We start from the raw sequence: 6851 nt of genomic DNA on the forward strand, positions 1-6851 counted from the left end.
GTTCAGAGCTCTTGGCCTTGCTGGTAAGTGGTAACTGAGGCTCCAGGCTCGCTATTCCTATAGAGATGGGCTGGTTTCGACCACTCAGGAAAGGCCGTGCTGCCTTGAGCCCCGCAAACCCTGCTGTGCCTGTGGGGAGGCTCTGTGGCAGTCAGAGACAGCAGCACTGGAGCTCTGTGAGGTGTCTGCAGCATCCACGCACTGCCCTGAGCGAGCCTCACCCCATTGGGTCAAGGTGGTCCAAGGGGTACAGGAGGCTGCTCTTGGTCACAGCCCGGAGCTGAGGATGGGTGAAAGGATGGGGAGCAGCCTAAGGGCTCTCTATGAGCGCTGCCCTTGGGATGGAGGTACCTGCCCCACTCCCTCAGCATGTGGGGTATGAAGAGCTTCTACCAGTCCCTGAGGAAGCCATGGGCTGAATCTGGGGCAGTTGGAGCCCTCTGCTCAGTGCCTGTCCTTCCCCAAGGCTGACAGAGAGCCAAAGGTGATGGGGACGTTACTTGGGTGCAACCACAGCTGGGGAAGGAAAAGCTCGGTGCAGGGAAGGGCTTTGCTGAGCCCCTCAACCACCTACAGGACCACAAAGTTCAGGCTTTGCAGGGCAAGAGGCTCGAGCAAGGAGCACAAACCAACACCACGTAAAGGGATTGCCCAATGGAGGCCCAAAGCCAGCCCTGCTGCTGCGAGCAAATGGGATTCCTGAAGAGGAACTGGAAACTTGCTGTCATCTCTGACCCTGACCTAGAGAGCTCCAGCAGGACGTGTGTGCCCTGGAACCTCGGATGTGAAGGTGGAAAGGCAGCACTGGGGCTCCTGCTTCTAAAGATCACAGGCAGGTGCCTACCTACTTGACCCTCTGAGGTGGTCCAAGCACCAGCACTTCATGAATGGCTTTCGCAGCATCCAGCTCCATCTTCTCTTTACATGTGATGAACCCCAGGGAGTTCATCAAAACAAGAATCTTTTTCAGTGGATGGCCAAGAAAGAGTAGTCCTGAAGCCCTTTATTCACACTGATTCCTTCTCCCATTGAAACGAACCCACCTTTGGGATGGAGCACAGGAGCCATGCAGCAATTCCTCTCACCAGTTGTGGATAAGTGGCATCCTAAGCTTTCAAAGCTCAATTCGTGACCTGAGCCTTCAGGTTTGACCCTGGTGCGGCTGAGAGCATCTCCACCAGCATCATCTCCCCCCTCTGAGTGACTCAGAGGGAACAGCATCCCCTGCTGAATCATCAGCAAAGCTTCCTGCACAAGCCGGCTCCACAGGGAGAACTCCCAGGCAGAAATCAAGCGACCAAGCCAAACACTGCTTGGCTTGTGGGAGCTGCAGGGCTGCTGGCCAAGAACTGATGTGGCCTGCGCTGGGTGGCTCTGCTCAGAGCGCTCCCGATGGAGGCACTTCTTGTCCATCAAGGTTTCCTGGCTTCATGTGCGTGTACAAAGACCCCGGGTATGGCGGGGATTAGCTTGGAGCTACGGAGCTGCCACAGAGAGCCCCATCCCAGCAGCTGCACAAGTGAAGCCCAGGGGGAAGTGATGTGCCTGAGGCTGCGAAGCCAGCGCCAAGCTGAGCTCACAACAGCACCCACCTCCCCACGCCGCCTGTCTCCGGGCTTACGTTCGGTCCTGCAGGCATTCCAGGACTCCGGCTGAATCCTGCCATGCTGGAGCCCAAGTGCTCCCACCGCAGCCCATCACCGTAGGAACAAGATGGGACAGGCGGAGCTTCCCCCATGCCACATCCTTTCCCTTTGCCTGAGGATGCTCGGTTATCTCATCTCCTTAGCCTGATAGACTCCATTGGTCTGGGCCCAGGAGCAGCTCTGCCTGTTGGATGCAGGCTGTGTGTGTCCGTGTGCCAGCCCTGTTCCATCACTGCTCCCAGCACTGGCTCTGCCCGCTCACCCTCTCTCCCGCTGCCGTGCCTCTGGCATTCTGGCACCATCGCTCCCTGTGTGGGAGGAAGTGGTGGAAGAAGGGAAGAGCTCCCGAGTCGAACACAACACGAACCGGATGCTCACAGCGCTGCCCCAGCCATGGAGGTGCAGAACCTGCCTGGTGCCACCACATCACATAAAGTGAATGCGGGTTTGCAAAGCCATCAATCCCAGGAAAGGGAGAACGATTCCAGTGCCACCTTCCTGCTCCCTCCACCCGAGGTGAATCTGCAAGTGCCAAAAGCAGGGTCAGTGGAAACCCACAGTAATGTGGATTGTGCACCTCGGTTTAATGGTATAAAGCAAGGAAAAGCGGGCAACGTCTTGGTTTGCAGTGGTGCCATGGCTTTACTACATCCAAGCGCCCCTAAAGGGGACCCTCTGTCAGTAAGAAGGGTGTGCATCCCAATGATCGCTTTCAGAATAAGCCCCCACCCTTTTTATCCAGCCCTTTTCTCCAACGAGCACTTTAGAGCAGACGTTTTCCACCAGGTTTTCCAATGTTAGGTTCCGGTTGGGAAGAGAGGTGGGATCATGGGAAGAAGTCATTCCCAGGTCAGGAAAAGTAGGAAAACAAAAGCATTGCACTACAGAAAGCGCCTGATGTGATGGTTACTGATGGAGACCTCACAGAGCCCTCGCTGCCATACGCAGCACCCCCAAATTCCTGGCTGAGACCATGACATGGCCAAGGTGGGGAACAGGAATCTGTGGAGGGGCAAATGCAAGTCAATGGTCTTAGGCTACTGAAGCTGCAGCCCTCCTCAGATGTTTCTGGCAGAGCCTCCTGACTCCAGCAGGCTGAGGCTGATGCAAAGGATAAGACCAAACCCCGAGTTCATGTAGTTCCCACTCTCCACTGCAGCCTCCACACCTGATCCAGAGCAGCATCCTCTATTTCACCCCTTTAGCTCCAGTTCTTTACCTCTCATTGTGCCCTAAAAGCTCCTTCTCCCTCATTGGGCATCTTCCAAGAACGTGGATCAGCCCCTCCTCTGATTCAGCCGCTTGTCACAAACCAGTCCCTCCAGTGTCCTCCGAACCCCGACCGTGCTCATCTTCCGGCTGGAATTTTCCACAGGGTTTACTGCCCACAGTGGGAACCAGATCTTCCCCAGCGCAGAGCAGCAGCTTGGAGCCGGTCACAGCCAAAAACCCCATCTCATCCCTTCAGGGAGCAGCTAAAACACGGGTCCTTTGGAAAAACCCCCCATACATCCCTCCTGCCAACACCAACGCGCAGACACCTTCGCATCCCACAGCGTGTTTATATAGAGGCACGAGGGAGCTTGTACCTCAATTATCTCAACCCTGAGCGCAGTTTTCATGCGTTGCAGAGGCTCTGGGGCAAAACTAGTGGATTTTAGTGAAAACTCCAAAAGCGGAGGAGCTTGACTTGAGCTGATCATCCCTCCAAGTCCCTTCTGGTGTAGGAGGCAGGGAGCCTCCTGTTGCTGCTCGCATGTATTGCAGCAGATTATCGCCCAACACGAGATTAAATGAATCAAGAAGAATTTAGCCGGGCGGTGACATCTGTAGCCAGCACTTCCAGTGCCAAAAGGCGGCAGAAGAACTGGGGCTGAAGCTGCTGCTGGCATCCAAGGGTTAAGCAGGGTGCTCATAGCCGAGCCGGGCCAGGGGCCGCTGACGGTGGATGGCTACTGCCATCTATGGGCCACATCCTGCCTTGGCTGCTCTCCGTGCTGGGCCGGGACAAGGAACAGGAGGCATCAGTCAAGGAAGAACAGGGGAAACTGAACGCAAAGAGAAAGCGCCCACAGAGATGGGTTCAGACTGTGCTAGCAGAGGAGATGCCAGCCTGTGGCAGCGGGCAAAGGGATGGGTCCCAACCCCTTGCAGCAGAGGCACCCACCCGGCTTCCCATCTGGCTTCCAGTCAGTGTCTGGGATGATGTGGATACCTCCATGATGGGAGGGAAAGAGAGGCCCCATCTCCCAGGAGCTCAGGGGGCAATGGGCACCCCCAGACTCAGAGCAGAGGCCAAGAAGAGCTTGAAACCAGAGCGGCGAAGACACCCAGTGAGGCCATCACCGTGTCACACACATCTGCCTGTGCCAAACCTGGCAAGGAAACCCAGCACCAGCCAACGCTGCCAGTTTGCAGGATGAATCCAGGAGCTTTTAAAAGCCTTTTAATCAACTGCTTCTGATACTAGAAAACCAGAGAGTATGCGATCAGAGATATGCTCCTGGCCTGGCAATGGCACACTCTAATAAATACAGCCCTCATATGGTGGGTGGGAAAAGGATCTGAGGGTTCTTCAATGTGACCTGAATCCAAACTCATCTAGGAAATGGATTTGTCTGCTTTTTAATGGAAAACTTCAGGATCAACTGTCATGGTGAGCTTAAACTGCAGGATTTTCACAGAACAACAAAACCTTTCTGCTTCCAGCTTTACAGACTTCCTTGGAATTACAGACTTCCTTATCTGTATGTGGTTGAATTAACCAAATTCAATACAAAAAACAACCAAATTTCATACAAAATATGAAGAAATTCAGCACCCATCTATAACATCTCAATGTCAGACACCAGCATTATGTGACCAAAGAAGAGCTTGCCAAAGGTTAACAAACACGAAGCAAGCCCAGCTTCACCCTTATCTTGCTTCCCAACAGACATATCGGATCTGATTCCCACTGATTTTAATACAAGGTGTCGTTATGCCGTGGGCAGTGTGGATTCCAAGCTCCTCCTCAACAAGCTACCTGTACCTGACATCACCTGGAATGACTCCACGTGGTCCAGGACAATGGTGAAAGCATCCTTGTGCGTGCCTCAGGTTTATCCTTGGAAAGTGGACATGGGAACAGATAAGGCAACCTCAACACAGCCTTTCTTCTACTCTGGAAAAGACACCAATACCTGTGTGCAAGATGAGAGAAAACCTAACTACAAGAAGGTAGGAAGCCAGATACACATTTACACATTACTCCAGCCCTTGCAGCATCCCCATGGCCTCCTCTGGACTTATCCAACAGCTCCACATCCCTCTTGTGCTGTTGCCCCAGAGCTGGATCAGGACTGCAGGAGGGATCTCCCAAGAGCACAGCAGAGGGGCAGGATCCTGCTCATGCTCTGAGGATACAGCCCAGTACATTGAGGGGTTCTGGGCCCGCTCATGGTGAGCTCCAGCTCACCAGGGTTTTCCCCTCAGGGCTGCTCCCATACGATCTCCTCTATACCTGTTATTATGGTAAAGCTCGAGCTCAGATATCAGCCCTGACTCTGAGTCCTCATTAATCTCCACCTGAAAACACCAGCTGCAGAAGAGCCTGATGCAGCATCACCTACCCAAGCATCAGGGAACTGAATACAAAGCAAATGAAAGTCATTGCCACTTCCCTCTGTTCAGACAGCTCCCTTTGAACCACCCCCATTGAACTGAGTAGTGCTAAAGCATATTTGCTTCTAAAGAATATTGCTTGTCTGGTGCCTTACATAGCTCAGAATGATCATTCTTTTACTGAGTAATTTCTACACATAACAGCATATGGAATCTACTTCCAGAAGCTCATCTTATCCTGACTTTCTACTACCAATACAAGAGGTAGGATGCTGTAATTTGTGGATCTTGTGGCTGCATGTACAAAGGAAGCACAAATTAAGACGTATTTTACCCCTGTGCGGTGCACAAGTTAATTGTGGCACTGGAGGAGGGTGCCAAGGCCAGTTGAACTGCTCTCATTGACACCTTTTACTGTAGAAAACTCACAAGGGCCGTTGAGATCCATTCGCATACAGGGGCTGTTTTCTTTTCCTTTTGTTTCCTCCCTTTTTGCTGCACCTCTGCTGTCATCCCAGACTCGGTGTTCTCTTGGGGTGTGTGGGCAGAAGCCCAGGGGAGGAAGGGGGAAAAGCAAACCTAATTACAGGGGATGCTCTCAAAAATAGAGTTACTTTTCACTTGGTCTGGGAGCTGGTGTGAGAGGGAGGTGTTCGAGTGCTTTCCATAGTCCTGGAACAACAGGAGGGAGGAGTTACTGGCAGATGGACTGTCCTACAGGGGTATAAAGTAAACTCATAGTTCCACAGCCATCACAATAGAAACAGCTGAAGTCATTTTACAGATTTAGCTTTCTTCCCTTCCTGCTTCCCTGCTGTTTCTTTCCCTCTAGTGTTCTTTATAGGAATATCAACCACCTATTCCTTCCCTGCACATCTTCCTGGTGGCCATAATATGACCACATCCTGCCCCAAACAATTACATCAGAAAAGCTAGAGGAAGCGCCAGTGCTCAGCTGGGGAAGAGGAACAGCACCTATGGACCAGTTCCTGGAGAGGCACACACACAACACCTTCTCAGTGAATAAAAAGCAGCACCTGCTTGGCTCATCACAATGAAAGAGCTGATTTGTACCAATATTGCAGGAGTCTGGAAAGGAAACTATGAGGAGGTGAGCTCCATAACAGTAACACTACCTTGCTTTACCACCTAAAACTCCATCTACGGACTGACTCGCTGGTACCCCCTTCTTGGGCATCCTGGAGCATGGCGCACAGAGCGCCAACATCCAGCCCCTGCTCGCACAGCCAAAGAGCCACAACAGAAAGCTGCTGCTGGGGGCATCTTCTACACACAGTGAGCTCCGCAACGGTGCAACCGGCACTGCTCTCACTCCTTGCTTTCCCACCTCGAACTTCATCTGCGGACTGCCTCTCTAGTGCCCTCGAATGGGCATCTCTCGGCACGGCTCACGTTGCGCGAACATCCAGCCCCTGGTCCCACAGCCGGAGAGGTTGCACTTAATTGGACTTTTAGGTGGGAAAGCGAGGAGCGAGAGCAATGCGGCTGGCACAGTTGAAGAGCAAACCGTGTCCAGAAGGGGCTCAGCAGCGATTTCTGTCCTGGCTCTTCAGCGGTGGGCGCAGGGGCTGGATGCGCGCA

The sequence above is a fragment of the Lathamus discolor genome, chromosome 20 (genome assembly GCF_037157495.1).
Source record: "Lathamus discolor isolate bLatDis1 chromosome 20, bLatDis1.hap1, whole genome shotgun sequence".
In the NCBI taxonomy this organism is placed as follows: Eukaryota; Metazoa; Chordata; class Aves; order Psittaciformes; family Psittacidae; genus Lathamus; species Lathamus discolor.